The sequence below is a fragment of the Pinus tabuliformis genome, chromosome 2_2 (assembly GCF_031772625.1).
Source record: "Pinus tabuliformis cultivar Carrire ecotype Pingquan chromosome 2_2, CPIR1, whole genome shotgun sequence".
Lineage (NCBI taxonomy): Eukaryota > Viridiplantae > Streptophyta > Pinopsida > Pinales > Pinaceae > Pinus > Pinus tabuliformis.
The window spans coordinates 838564795-838581270 of record NC_142300.1 but is presented as its reverse complement, the minus strand read 5'-3'; the positions used below and the strand labels follow the sequence as shown (position 1 = coordinate 838581270).

The window sequence follows — 16476 nt, the reverse complement described above, 5'->3', positions numbered from 1 at the left end:
ACGCAGCAGCAGGCCTCTACATGCGGCCGTGGATGATGAACTTTGTCCCAGAGCATGAGACTTTCACTTCAGTTCTGGTTTGGGTAAGACTCTACTCCATCCCTCTTGATTACTGGAAAAGAAAATCGTTAAATGCCATAGGGAATAAATTAGGGTGTTTTGTCAAAGCTTCTGAGGCCACCAGAATGGGAAAATACACTTCCTTTGCACGAATTATGGATATGGATCTCTCTGGAGCTCTACCGGATAAGGTTATCTTGGAAGTTTTTGATGAAGAATGGGTGCAAATAGTAGATTATGAACATATTCCATTCAGATGTCACAGATGCCATGAGCATGGGCACCTATTCAAGGATTTCCCTCTCAGTAAAATAGAGAACAAGAGTAAAGCTACCACAATGAAAGATATTGAAAGCTTTCACAAAGTGAGTCATAGAGGAAAAGGGGGAAAAAGGGGACCAAAGCAACATCAAGCAGAAGGGCCACAGGCCAGTCTGAACAGGTACCAAGTACTCGAGGAAGAAGAAGAGATAACAAAAGTAGATCAGGGAATGGAGGGAAGTCTAGTGGAGAAGGAGAAAGAAGAAGACAAATATCAAACAAAGGATAATAATAAATAGAAATAGGCCATGATGAGCGATGCAGAACTGGAGATGAACCAGGAAATGACCCAGAGTGAGATGGAAATTGAGGACCATGAACTACAGGAGATTCTTGATAGAGAAAGCTTAGATTTGGAAGAGTTCTTGAAACAGGGAACCATGGGAGGGGTGGACTCATTACCTCAAGAAAATTTTACTAGAGTACAACAGCTGTACATATGGAAAACTCAGGCTAAAGGGATGGATAGGCAAAGAAACACTGAAAGACAGGGTAACAAAGGTGTGAAAACTATGAAAAACACAACAAGCCTAGCACCAAGATACCCAGGAAAGAAAAGAGGTAGAAAAAAGAAGAATGAGCTTTTGATGGAATGTGGAAAGCTAATGATTGATTTAGGTAAGATGAAAGACCTAACTAGTTACTCCTTTACAAATATTTAATGATGAAGTTCACTTCTTGGAATATCAGGGGTCTAGGTAGTAAAAGGAAACAAATATTACTTAGTAACAGAATGAAACAAGAAGCTCAGGATATGATCTTTATCCAGGAAAATAAATGTTCCATTCAGAAAATAAAAGAATACATAGAAAATGGCTCAATCGATTTGAGTTTCTAGAAGTCAAGGCAGAAAATACAGCAGGAGGCATACTAACTCTTTGGAACCCCCAAAAGATTGGCATTATAGATGTTGAGACTTCTAGAAATTATTTATCAGTGGTTATTCAACCTATGGGGGATAGGGATACTTATTTGGTCACAAATGTTTATGGCCCTCAAAGAATCGATGACAAACTCAGGTTTCTAGATTCTCTTGTGGATCTTAGAGAGACACATGTAGGAATACCATGGATCATGGGTGGGGACTTCAACATGATCAAATCACTTTTGGAGAAAAAATGGGGAACCAAAACTCTAAACAAAGACTCTTTAGACTTTCAAACTTTTATGGATAAGATGAAGCTAGTTGACATTGATTCGAGTAATGGTCTCTTTACTTGGAACAATAAAAGAGGAGGAGAGTCTCAAGTAGCCTCAAAGTTAGAAAGATTCATCATCTTAGAAGACTTTATGCTCATTGATAAGGAAATGGTAGCGAGAATTCTCCCCTTTGGAGGCTCAGATCATTGGCTGGTTCAACTGGAGGTTCAGGGCATTGGTACCCCCAGGAATAGACCTTTTAGATTTGAGAATATCTAGCTCACCCATCCAGATTTCATCAGCAACATTACGAATTGGTGGTCTAAAGATTTGCATATTCAGGGTACAAGAATGTTCCTTCTACACAAAAGACTAAAACACATCAAGCTCAAGCTTAAAGTTTGGAACAAGAATGAATTTGGCAATATTTTTGAAGGAAAAAAATATGTTGAAGATAAATAATAGGATCTCAACCAATCCCTTATCACGGTTTGCTTTGATAAAGTCAGAAATGATCAAGCTATCAAATATCAGCAAGACTGGGAGAATTTATGTAAACAAGAGGAAATATTCTGGAGACAAAAATCTAGAGTTCAATGGCTAAGAGAAGGAGAGCGAAACACCATATTTTTCCATAGATCCACATTGGAAAATAGAGCTCATAATAGAATCTCTTCGATCAAGGATGAGGGAGGGAAACTTCTTAATTCCCATGAAGACATAGAAGCTGTGTTAGTTCAGCACTTTCGTGGTATAGCAAAGGAAACCATTTTAGATAGAGAGCATTTCATCAAGGACTTAACAAGACATATACCTAGGCTGGTATCTAGAGAGGATAATTTCAACCTCAATAGACCAGTGACTGAAGAGAAGGTTAGTGAGGTCCTCAAGGAAATGCAGAATGGTAAAGCGCCAGGCCCTGATGGCTTCAATGTAGATTTCTTTAAAGCTTGCCGGAATATTGTTAAACATGATATTCTGAATGTAGTAGAATATTCCAGGATGAATTATAAACTATTCTGAAGGTGCTCAACACCTCCTTCATCTCCCTGATCCCTAAACTGGACAATGCCCAAACTCCAAATAAGTTTAGACCTATAGCTTTGTTCAATGTGGTTTACAAGATAATATCCAAGGTTGTTGCTAATAGACTCAAACCTATTCTTCCTACTCTAGTGTCTAGGGAACAATCTGTTTATGTGGAAGGCAGGAAAATTCTCAATAATATCATTCAAGCGCATGAGGTGGTGCACTAACTGACTAGCAATAATAAGGCTTGAATGATCATGCAATTGGACCTAGCCAAAGCTTATGATAAGTTGCACTGGACCTATATTAGGAGAGTTCTTATTACTTTTGGGTTTGATCATAACTGGGTTAGATGGGTCATGGCCCTGGTAACTTCCTCCAGCTTTTCAATTTTGGTTAATGGATCTCCCTTCGAGACTTTTATTCCTTCAAGAGGCCTCAGGCAGGGAGATCTGCTCTCTCCCTTTCTCTTCATCCTCATGATGGAAGGACTTGGTCGGTCTATCAAGCATGCAAAAGAAGTCGGTAAAATCAAGGGTCTCCAACTTTCTAAGAATGGACAGGCCTTAACTCATCAACAATTTGTTGATGATACCATGCTGTAGGGATACCCCATGGTCAAAGAAGCTCTTGCATACAAACAAATCCTAAGTGACTTTTCCATGGCTACAGTTATGGAGGTTAATCTTTCCAAATCTAAGATTTTTTCTTTAATACCAATATTTCTATTCAAAGGAATATCTCCAGAATTCTGGGCTTTCAAAGGGATGTCCTACCTTCAAAATATTTGGGAGTTCCTCTAACTGCTAAACCTTTGCACAAGAGCATTTGGGAGCTGGTGATTAATAAGATGCAGGATAAAATCAGGAATTGGACTATTAGATCTTTAAACATGGCTGGTAGGTTGGTGCTTACAAAGGCTATTCTTCAGTCAATACCAATTTTCATGTTATTAGTACTCCCAGCACCAAAAGGAGTCTTACAACAATTCAGAACCATTCAAAGAGACTTTCTTTGGGGTAAGGGGAAGAAAAGAAAGAAATGGGCCTTGGTGGCTTGGGAAAAAATTTGAAAACCTAAAAATCTTGTGGGTCTTGGATTGGATGATCCAGAGGTTCTAAGCAAGGCTTTAGGGGCAAAATTATGGTGGAGTTGGGTAAAATACCCAAAGGCTCAGTGGGCTAGTATCTGGAAAGAAAAATATGCCAGCACTTGGCAAATTAATGATAACATAAGGATGTCTGGAAGTAAAAGGGCACAGAATTAAGGCACATTGTCACTACCAAGCGGATGAAGACATGATGGTGTATCAAAATAAGGCCATGGAGGCGGGGTCTAGATGATTAGGTCTCATTATGATTTTCTATTTTTCCATAGTCGGGTCCTTCATGGGTTGCTCGGCAGATTCTACTTCTCGAGTAGTTGGCCGGAGGGATGGAATTTTATTTTACATGGGTTCATGAACTGGTACAAAGGGGATGGAGCAAGAAGCCGAAATCCGGGTTCTCTTGGCGGTCGGAATACCCCAGATTCTCTTTACATGGACACAATACCGCTCGTGGAGTGGTATTCAATTTATCGTGAGCCTTTCAAGATGGAAGTGGTTTTTATGAAATGGGAGAGATTCCACTCTCCACACGACGTATGGCCAACGGGTGGAAATGAATACCGCCCTCATCGCACGCTAATTACCAGTGCCTTAGACCCTTGCGATATGATCCTCAGCCGTCGGATTGAGCGCGGAGGATCCACGGTCAGGAATCAAAGAGCATGTAAGTGGGGCCAAGCTATTAATCGCTGGGCTTCTAGGTGCTGCAATGTTTTCCTCAGCTGTTGGATCGGGAAAGGAGTTTTGATGGTTGAGATTAAAGGTTGCAAGTCCGATTGTGGACCTTTTTCCATCTCATGGCAGGATTTGAGAATTTTGGGTATTCCTTTTGCTCGAGTGTTATTCCCCCATTCAAACTCGTTATCATGTAATTTTAGTCCTTTTTTTGGATTTCTGTGGGTTGACCGTGGCAATGTCTAGCATTTGAGGGTTTTGCATTAGGGTTCGGGGTTTTCACCTTTAACTCGATGCCCTTGGTTTTTAGAGAGTAATTTTTATTTGGTCCATGGTTCCACGTGGATGGATGTATTTTATGTAAATCATTTTCCGGATTAATGATAATGAAGGTATGACTCTTGCTTTAGCAAAAAAAAAGTAAATACACATTCTATTGTGCACTTTGTCTAGCATTGTTATATAGATGTACAAAAACTAAATTTGTTGTCCAAAATTGTTAAATAAATAATTTAATTTTTCAAAAAAATATATAATATTTGTTTCTAAAGTTTAACATTAATGTAGTATAAAACAAATTTAACCTAATAACAGTCAAATGGAAAATGGATTTATATAGTCACATTTTTATAAGGACTAACAAGAAACTCGCATATGAAATGTTTAAAAAATTGTATGGTAAGAGTTAATTAATTTATTATTAGAGACATGATTATATGAACAAATAAGGAAGGTTGTTTTAATTTGTATAGTTTATTGTGTAATTCATCATTATTCACTTTTGGAGTTGATTTTTATGTTCATATTTGATGTGCATTGCTTTTACATTGATTTAACATGTTATATTGAGTATGTACTTGATTTTACTTTAATTATAATGGATTATTTCATGATCTAATTGAGTGCTACCTATTCATTATATTCTGGGGTTACTTAAAGTGTTTTCACCTTGTGAGGAGAAAATATTTCATCCTATACCCTTAGTGTTGCTTTATAAACATATGTATGGTTTAATTTGGATCGATGGATTGATGTGGTGGCTACAACATTGGACACACATAATGGGGGGATGATTGCTTAAGGGAGGTACTTAGCTAGGTGTAAAATTGATGGACATCCCAAAGAGGGAAAGTAACCCATGGAGTTTGTGACCATGCGATACATAACTTGGAGGTTATACAACTTAATTGGGAATGCTTGTACTAAGGAGAATAATTCATTGATGTTGGTGACAAGCTCAAAAAAATATTAAGGAGAAGCATTGGAACTCATTGCCCACATTGGTACACATGATAACACCATTAGGTGCATGACATGACATGGAACACAATTATAAGAAGCTTTACTTGAATGGAAACACCTATTTAAGAAAACCACCATGGATGAGGGGCCATTAGACTACTATCTTGATGGAGACTACATAATATTAGAGGAGGGGTGTCCACTAGAGAGGTTTACATGTATATATATATATATATATAGATATATATAGATATATATATATATATATATATATATATATATATATATATATATATATATATATATATATATATATATATATATATATATATATATATATATATATGTATGTATGTATATATATATATATATATATATATATATATATATATATATATATATATATGTATGTATATGTTCAGATACACAATTTAGGAAGTGTGTATTTGATTTTAATCTAGCATTGTCTTTCGATTGCATAAATTCTAACACTTGCTTTTCATGTTGTATACCATAACATAGAGATGAATTTGTTGAGTGATTTAACATATATCTAGAATATCTATTATATTCTTGAAATATGTGTGCTCTAACAACAAAAACTATAGATTTTCACTTGTAGATTCCACATCTTATGTGATATGCTAAAACAAAGGAAAAGAAACTACTCTACTCTTCAGCAGAAACAAAAATTGAATCATGAAAACACTAAATAGAAAAGGAATAATTTCAATCACACATAACACAATATTTATCTAGGGAAAGAAACTACTCAAGAGCCCAACTACCTATATTGCATTAACCAAAAGATCGCAAAAGAAAATACAATGCTTCTTCAACCCTAATAATCTTTACACAAGTACACTCTATCTCTCTGCTTCACAAACCAACGCAAGCCAAGAATTAGCCCATTCTGTTGTCTACCAAGCCCCTACTTCCTTGCATGATTCCTAATAGAATTATCCCATATTTAATTGGGAAATTCTCCACTCATAAATGCACAATCCATCATAGGCCTTCTACTGATTACATGAACCATCTATACAACTAGGAAAGTTATACAATGGATAGTACATTATCCCTTAAATCAAGTCTCAACTAGGTATTCCCCTTAACTAACATGCATGAGTTATTTATGAGTGAATCTACAGTTAACTGGTGGAGTAGTGAAACTGCACTGAATCTGATCCCCGCTACTAGACCTCCTACTATTTCCTTCAACTCTTTGAACTAGTTTAACCGACTTTAACTCAATTCGATTGAATTAATTAATTACAAATCAAAATAACTCAACCTCAATCCTTAAAATTTAGGCATCATTTTATATGAATCTATATAGACTTCCAAATAGAATTTACTAAGCTAACTAAGTCAACATAACTTAGTTAACTATTACAAGTTGATACGAGAACAAAATTTTGAATTAATTCCCAATTGAATTCAAGAACAAATTAAATTAGGATTCTATCAAAAAGAAAGGGATTATCAACTACCCCGATCTTGCCTTTGTGAAACTCGAATTTACATCTTGACATAGCCTTTGTCATAACATTTGTATCCTCCTCCTCTCTAGGAATGTACTCCAACAACATGATTCTCCTATGCACATTGTCTCGAAGACAGTGATATTGGATATCAATATGCTTGGATCGATCATGAAAACTTGGATTCTCATATATATTGATACAACTCTAATTATCACAGTAAATCACTATTGGATCCATTTTCTGACCAAAAAACAAACAACAATCGCCCTCATCTAGATAGCCTCACATTCTTCTTGATAGAAGCCATCTACTTTGCTTCATATGAACTAAGTGAAACTGATCTATGTTTCCTACTATACCAAGAAATAGTTGTTGACCCAATACTGAAGATTCCAATGGATGTGCTCTTCCTGTTAGATGGACTCCCTTCCCAATTTGCATTAGTCAAGCCTTGAAGCTTCACTCCATTTGTCTATCTATTCCAAAGACCAAACTGATTGGTGCCTCTGAGGTATATCAACACATGTTTGGCTACCTTCCAATACAGTTTGGTTGTCTTAACCATAGATTGAATAATCTAGTTACATCATTAACACATGTTTGGTCGTGTGTTCACCAAATACATGAGTGAACCCACTAGTTGTATATAAATAATAGCCTCCACTACTTCACCGGAAGTAGCATCCTCCTTCCTCTACTTACCAGCTATAGGAGTCTTCATGGGTTTACTGCTCTCCATGTAGAACTTCTTCAGTATCTCATTAGCATACTTTCCCTGAGAACCAAATAATTCCTCATCCTTACCATACTTCCATCCCCGAAAGCTAGCGCATGAGCCCCAAGTCCTTCATTTCGAACTCTATTGCAAGATCCTCTTTTCAATATTTGATCAGTTTATCATCACCTACCATAATCAATTCATTGACATATAAAGCAGTATTAAACAATTTACCTTCAACCAAAATATTGAAAGGGTTCACATCTGCTTCACTTTTGGTGAAGCCCAACCCAGTAAAATAGGTATTGTTATTGGTTTACCAAGAACGGGGTGATTGTTTCAGTCCATAAAACACTTGCTTGAGTCTACACACATGTAACTCTCTGTTGAAGGTCTCAAATCCTTTCGGTTTCTCAATATACACCTATTCCTCAATCATTTTGTTTTGGAATGTTTTATTTACATCCATCTAGTGTATCTTCAATCCCATCTGCGTTGACAGTGCTAGAATAGATATGATTGATGAGTACCTTGCTACAGGACAAAAATTCTCATCGTAATAAATCTCCTCTAGATGAGAGAACCCTCTCGCTAGAAACCTAGCCTTGTGTTTCTCCACAGTACCATCAACTTCTTGCTTTACATTGTAAATCCATCTGGAACTCACCACTAACTCTTCTATGGGTCTTGGGACTAATCCCCAAATACTGTTCCTGATAATGTAGTCATACTCGTCAACCATGGCATTAACCCAAACTGGTTGTTGCACTCCCACTCATCAGAGCCATGTAGAAAGTGTACATCTTTAGTGAACTCCTCTTCCTATGTTTTGATTTGGGTGCTCCCACATTCTCTCTAGCATTATACAGTAACCTGTCAGCCTCTCTGGTGTGCTTTCTCCCATCTCTGGAAGTTTCAGAATGAGTGGGTGCTTCCACTCCCTGCTCCTTTTCAGGTGGTTTCTCCACATCATCCTGAGGTTCCTACTTTGGAGTTAAAATCTCCTCAACTACATGTATCTAAAGCTATCTATGAAGGGAACATCTCACAACCTTCTCTTCATTGAACTTCACATCTCTACGAACCATTGTCAACCTGTTGGTTGGAAAGTGCACCTAATAGCTCTGAGGTGTATTAGTTTACCCCACAAACATGCCCAACTCCGATGTTGTCTTTATCTTTTTCCATGCATATTTGGTAACATGTAAGTAGAATGATGAACCAAAGTTCTTGAAGTGTGCTACATCTGGTTTCTTAGCTGAAAAATCCTTTTCCGATGTACTCATCCCCAGAATGAAATGAGGGCTTTTGTTTTGCATATAAACAACTATGTTGCATGGTTCAGCCCATAACTGTAATGGTAGGCCCTGATAATGAAACATCGCTCATGCCACTCCCACAATAACTATGTTCTTCCTTTCAGCCAACCCATTCTGCTGTGGGTTATGAGGTGCTATCAACTCCCATTGAATTCCTTCTAATGCACAGAAGTTTTTGAACTCATTCGACACATACTCTCCACTGTTATAGCTTTTGAGAGCTTTAACTTTCCTACCAATATATTTCTCGACAAGTGCTTTAAATTCATAAAACTTTGAGAACGTGTGATATATCTTCTTAATGAAGAAAATATAACACTTACGAGAAAAATCATCAACAAATATAACATAATACATGTGCTTGGTCGTGGATGTTGTCGAGAATGATCCACACACATCTGAGTGAACTCAATCAAGGATCACCTATGCTCAACTGTACTTTTCATGAAAGGAAAATTTTGTCTACATCCCTAATGTACACCCTTTTCATGTGTCTCTCTTGTACCCTTGGGAAGTCCTGTAGAAATTTTCTTCATGATCTTCAAAGCACCATGACGCAAGTGACCCAACCCCTTATGCCACAACTCACTGATGTCTCGGCTCTGAACCTTCTCTACTTTAGTGCTCAAGGAAATGCAATCTTCTACCTCCAATTTGTAGGCATTCTTCATTCGAACCCCTATCCTGTTCACCTCTCCTGTGGCTATGTGATGAAGGAGCGCCTTTCCCTTCCTAAATATCACATCATAGCCTCTATCCTCCAACATGGCAAGATAAACCAAGTTCTTCTCCAAACCTGGAAACATAACATATCGTAAAGTGAAGGGAGAACTAGAATCCCTCTTAAAGGTAACTGTACCGAGACCAATTGCACTATACCTCTCATCATCACCCATCTCAATATGCATATAGAGATCCTTCTCTTCCAAGTTACTGAAGAGCTCTTTATTTTTGGTCATATGGAATGAAGCTCCATTGTCTAGGTACCACACACTACCCCTCATCCATGACACCATACAAGAAATGAACTTTATCTGCCACTCCTCTTGAGGGATTCTTACCAGCCATCCTGTGCAGAAAATTTGTGGCAAACCGTCCCAGCTCGTGATAGTGAAAACACTTGATTTTCGACAAGTCCTTCTTGCCACCCTGACAAGAATTTGATTTTGAATGGGATGGATTCCCCTTCCCTTCCTTTACCTTACTAGCTAAGGAACAATTCTCCTCATCATCATGCTTTGATAAGGATCTGTCTCTAGTGTTCTACCGAATCTCTTCATGTACCAAGTCAGACCACAATCACTCCCACTCTAGTAGCTTCTCCCTCCCATTAACTGAGTCCTGGTAACTGTGCTATCTCTGGGGAAGTCCTAGAAGTGCTGGCCTCACCAGATCATCTTTTGCAATAGTAATCTTGATACTTCCAAGCTTATATTGACATTGGGTGAACTTGGTCAAGTACTTCGGAATTGAGTCGCCCTTCTCCATCTTGATCTTTCTTGGCTTGTCCTTTAGTGCCAACTTCCTGTGGTCAATTTTGTTCTAAAACAGGCTCATCCATGCCTTCCACATTGCAAATGGAGTTTCCTTACCATGGAGATTCGAGAAAATATGAACTTGAACTCCTTCTACAATAATCCTTCTCGCTTTTTCCACACACTTTTTCCATTCAGCCAGAGCTTGAGCATCATATCCTAAAGGCTTTGGAATATCATGATCTATGAATTTGTTCAACATGTTGTCTTCCAACACTGCCTCCATCCCTTCCTTCCAAGCTATGTAATTCAAGTTTCCCTCTAGGGCATACTCAAGTCTTAAACCGTAGAATGACATCATGCTGACTCTAAAGTATGAAACTGTAAATTTTGATTTCTCCTACATAAAAATAATGTATTCTCCTCTTCTATAATGTCTTTATCTCATACCATGCATATTTTTACTTGCAGATTCAACAACTTATGTGATATGCTAAAACAAAAGACAAGAATCTACTCTACTCTTTAGCGGAAACCAAAATTGATTGATTAAAAAACCATGTAGAAAAGGAATAACTGCAATCACACATAACACAATATTACTCTTGGGAAAGCAACTGCTCAAAAGCTTGACTTTCTATATTTCATTAACTGGAAGATCTGAGAAGAAAATACAATGTGTGTTCAACCCAAACAATATTGGCACAAGTACAATATATCTCCCTGCATCAAAAACCAATTCAAGACGACACTTCACCAATCCTATTTCCTACCGAACCCCTACTTCCTTGCACAATTTCTAAGAGAATTAGCCCATATTTAATTCAGAAATTATCCGCTCATAATTGTGCAATCCATCATAGGCCTTCTACTAATTGCATGCACGATTTGTACAACTCAGAAAATTATAAAACTGATAGTATATTGTCCCTAAACTCTAATCTCAACTTGGTCTTCCCATGAACTAAGGTGCACGTGTTATTTATGAGTGAATCTACAGTTAACTGGTGTAGAAGTGAAGTTGCACTAAATTTGATCCCCACTACTACTTCCTCCAATTGTTTGAACTAGTTTAACTGACTTTAACTCTGTTCGACTGAATTAATTAATTGCAACTCAAAATAACTCAACCTGGACCCCTAAAATTTAGGTATCACTCTACTTGAATCTAGATAGACTTCCAAATCGAATTTACTGAGCCAACTAAGTTAACTTAACTTAGTTAAGAGTTCCAAGTCGTTATGAGAATAGAATTTCGAATTAATTTCCAATTTAATTCAAGTGCAAATTAAATTAGGATTTCTTTTTGTTATTTTTAACAAAAACTTATTGGCATATGTTTACTATATATTCTCTTCAATTTCATAGTGTGCTGGGATCAAGTGAGATTAAATATTATGTGTTTTTTTTACTATAAATTAATATTTCACATTGCCCCTTAGGATGAATGTCATTGGGAATGGATCCATACAAAATTTAGTGCAAAGTGGACTCTCTAAATTTAAAATAAAATGCATAAACATGTAAATTTTAACATGGTAGCAAAGTTATTTGGTTGAAGTTAGTCTATTCATGAAGAGGATTTTGTGATTTAAATCCATTATTCTAGGGTGTGGTACTTCACATTGTTGAGATTAATTTGATGGTGAAACCCTAGTCTGATTGGGAAGAGCACTTGCAATCATGAAGGATTTGATGCATTGATTCCTTGGTTTATCTTGTGACGAGACTACACTCTCATTGTGATAGGTGGTTGATCTACTATATATATGGTTATTATGGTTTTATTTTTAGTAAGTTCAATCCCTAGAAGGATTTACGATAGGTGGTCAACGAGGGATCCAAATATGTTTTCACTAGTGATATGTGGTGGATCTACATTATTGTTGGTTGATATGGATTAAATTTTAGTTAGTGAAATTTCTAGGAGGACCTATGATAGATAGTCGATTTATTCTAAAAGATACTAGAATGCTTTAATTTATTTATAAATGGCATGGATTTATTTAAAGGGGAATCATATCTAAGAGGATATACATTAGATGGTTCATCTCTTACAATACATTTAAATTTTTTTCCACACAACATAGGATGACGATATACTTTATTATTAGCATATATGTGATTTATATTTCAATAAGTGCAATGTCTTGGACGACTTACAATAGGTGGATTATTTTTCCCAGTATATGCTAGTGTTTCAAATGGTTTGATGCATGTGATAGACAAGTGTAATCATTTAATTTTGTTTTATCTAACTCGAGATGGGATTAGTGTTTCAAATGGTTTGATGCATTTGATAGACAAGTGTAATCATTTAATTTTTTTTTATCTAACTCGAGATGGGATAATTCATTCTCTGATAGACTCATGATTATTTATTGATTTGTTGTGCTTGAGTTGTAACTTGAGGATTTATAAGATTGGTTGGGTTTCTTAGTTTTAGTTATTGTTGTAAAAGGATGGAGATTCAAATATGATTCCACATATTGTACACTTGTTGAGAAAATGACCACTGAAGGTAAATCCATCGATACAAAAATCATTTTTCTAATCTTCAAAGGCAGAATGGGTAGTATAATTTAGAATAGTCTTTCAGTTTGATTAATTTTCTAGCTTTAAATAGTGCAGCACGTGCTTTAAATAGTGTAGCACGTTACATGAAATCATATGAGTAGTAAAATAAATAATGTGAGATAAAAGAGCATCCAAAAATGGATTTTTTTTTGGCTTGAATTCCGTTTTTTAATTACTTCTATAAAAGTATGGAAGGAAATAATTGAGTTGTTAGCAAATGGTTGAAGAAGCATAGTTAAGGTTTTGAAAAATGAGGAAATTATTTTTATTTGCAAATATAATTAAATACTTAGAAATTTGGTAGTTCAAATTTCCTTTCTATTTATCGTTATATATTAAGTTAATCACCCTTTTGGATTTATAAGTATGTTCACATATTTTATCTATTACCTTTTTGGATTTATAAGTATGTTCAATGTGTGGAATAGAAGCATGTTAAGGTTCGTTGTACATATTTGTACTTTTCTCTAAATGGTAGATACCTTTTTTTATAACTTTCTAATATTATATCATAATCATTTTAAATCCTTGAAATATTTCATTTATTAGTCCCTGCCCTCCAGGCATGGACTATAGTAATCGTTCCCGGCGGATATAGCATTAGTTGACCTGCTTTTATTCCCCGGTCATCAGCGATAACCAAAGTTTTAGTTTTATTCCCGCTTGTTAGCTATATACAAAGTTAACCAAAGTTTTGAGAGGGACGCTGATTTCTTCATCTTATTTGGCCTCTTTCCAAAAAATCGAAGCTAGACTTCAAAAACCAAAGCTAATCTGAAGCGAAGACAATAGGTTATATTTACCAAAGCTAATCTGAAGCGAAGACAATAGGTTATATTTTTGTTTGTCCGATATTTTCAAATTATCAGTCCCTGCAACCTAAACTAATGCTAAACTAATGTTAGCATTACTGGAAGGCATTAAATGTTATCTCAAGCATCCACTGACACCTTGGTATATACCAAGCAGGTCTAAGCATATTATCATAGTATATTTCTTTAGTATACTAAGAGAACAAGCATCTCGCTGTCTCTGCATGTACAGCTTCCGCGGCTTCGTCGAAAACTGCTATGGCTTCGACAACTGCCATGGCTTTCTCGAAGTGTTATGACCTTTAGAAAACTGGATAAATTCATTCTAAGAACCTCAGCGAAGAATGCAATTGCAGGAGTGGAAGCAACGGAAGAGTGGCAGAAATGGAGAGAGCGCTGGTTCTTATAGTTGTGCGGCTCCTTTCATCTGCACCTGCACCACAGAAGGCTCCTTTCATCTGCACCTGCACCACAGAAGGCAAGGTATAAATTAATTTTCCTGCATAGAAAATATGGGATGATGACATTTATTTCTAGGATTATCCTCCCTTCTGTATTCTATTTACAATAATTATTTTATTTTCAGTATTTATTTATGCTGAAAATTAATCTAAAAAAAACTAATTTCGTGAGTTACTATTCAGGTGCACTGAGAGTGTTATGCTATTACTCTATCTAATATTGCAGATCTTTTACATATGTGACCAGGATGGAGATGAGTGCATAATTTTAATACATGGTGTGCAGTGCAGAAGTACAAAAAAAAAATTACATTGTGTAGAGGGCAGAAGTAGAAGGCTCCTTTCATCTGCACCTGCACCACAGAAGACAAGGTATAAATTAATTTTTCCGCATAGAAAATATGGGATGATGACATTTATTTCTAGGATTATCCTCCCTTCTGTATTCTATTTACAATAATCATTTTATTTTCAGTATTTATTTATGCCGAAAATTAATCTAAAAAAAACTAATTTCATGAGTTACTATTCAGGTGCACTGAGAGTGTTATGCTATTACTCTATCTAATATTGCAGATCTTTTACATATGTGACCAGGATGGAGATGAGTGCATAATTTTAATACATGGTGTGCAGTGCAGAAGTACAAAAAAAAAATTACATTGTGTAGAGGGCAGAAGTGCTAAAAAGAAAACTTCGCCTTCCCACAGGTAATCTACAGTCGTTGTTTCGGACAATGAAACCGAAGGTGGTGGTGAGGGTACCTGAGCAGTTGACTTGTTTGGTCCTCAGATTAATTAGGGTACTATTAAAAGCGCGGGGCCATCTTGGTGAAGAAACAAAGCCAGTGAGGTAATTAACTAAAAGCACAACAGAATGGTTTGATTGTTTTCGATTTCATAGACCATTCAATAGCATTCTTAATAATTTTTCACCAGCGGCATTTCAATTTCATTATTTTATCTTTGAATAAAAAGCGGGTGTGGAATGTGAATTGATATTAGGAATGAAGTTCTTTCTGGAACAACAATTGAGCACCCCGTGCAAAGTATGGTCTTCAAACATTCAATTTCAAGCAGTAAGCTACAAGCATTGAATGAAAAAAAATCAAGATATTCTCTAATGCTTTAAACAGTACTTCAAACATACTTCAGACAATAAAGTACAGGCATTCGCGGAATTCAAGCCCTAATTAAATGCGATAAAAGAGGGAAAAAATTTGAAAACATACTTGCTTCCTTCCTCGGTAGTAACAACAATAGCTTTCACTGTGTCTTGCAGCTCAACCAGCTTGTTTCTCAACTCTTCCTTGAATTTCTGTTCCCTGCTAAGGAATTCCTCTAATTCTTCAAACCTAGCGTTCTCGGCTTCTAACTCCAAGTTCTTTTCTCTGATAAACCGCCCGGCTCGGCCTATTAGTCTCTTGCAGACTTCTAATTTGTGGCTCAAATTGGTAGTCTCCTTCAGCACAACATCGTCTGGTGTGAAATTTGGCAGAAGTTCACCAAAATACTTGACAAAATATAGGCATTCCTCTGCTTTGAGATGCTCCAGCACAGCCTCCTCCTCTGCCTTGGCAATGTCAACCCTAAAAATTTTGTCATTTTCTTGCTTCCTTTTCCGTTTTCTGAAGCTTGGGTTGCTCTGAGAAGCGGGAGAGCTTTGAATCTTTGCACTTATGCCAGGAACTTCGGCATCTGAATGCTGCTCTGATTTGGCTATTTCAGCTTACTCTTACTCTTCTTCAGTCCCCTGGTGTTGGGCCTGCTTTTTCTAGTGAGCACCTTTGTCTTGCAGTTCGCAGCCAAGGAAATTGCGCCATATGCATATATTGTCCACCGAATCCATGGCGGCCTATTTGCCTCCTTTCTGCTCGGTAAATTGGTCTGGAAATATCGTAGCCTGCGGAGAGAACGATCTGCTCGGAAACAGAATGAAGGTGCCCATGAATTCGACAGAGAATATCTGCAGAATCTGACAGGCCTTCCTACAATATTGACTTACGAGATCATAGAGATAGCCACGGGCGGATTCAGTAAAGAGATTGGAAAG

At 36.7% G+C, this 16476-nt stretch overlaps 1 long non-coding RNA gene across 1 annotated transcript; it reads left to right on the top strand.

The window, feature by feature from the left end:
- The first annotated feature begins 14656 nt into the window (after positions 1 to 14656).
- LOC149195581 (uncharacterized) lies at positions 14657 to 15187 on the top strand. Its single transcript, XR_016255155.1, has 2 exons — positions 14657 to 14796; positions 15022 to 15187. It is a non-coding gene; the product is annotated as an uncharacterized LOC149195581 (long non-coding RNA).
- Positions 15188 to 16476: the final 1289 nt, after the last annotated feature.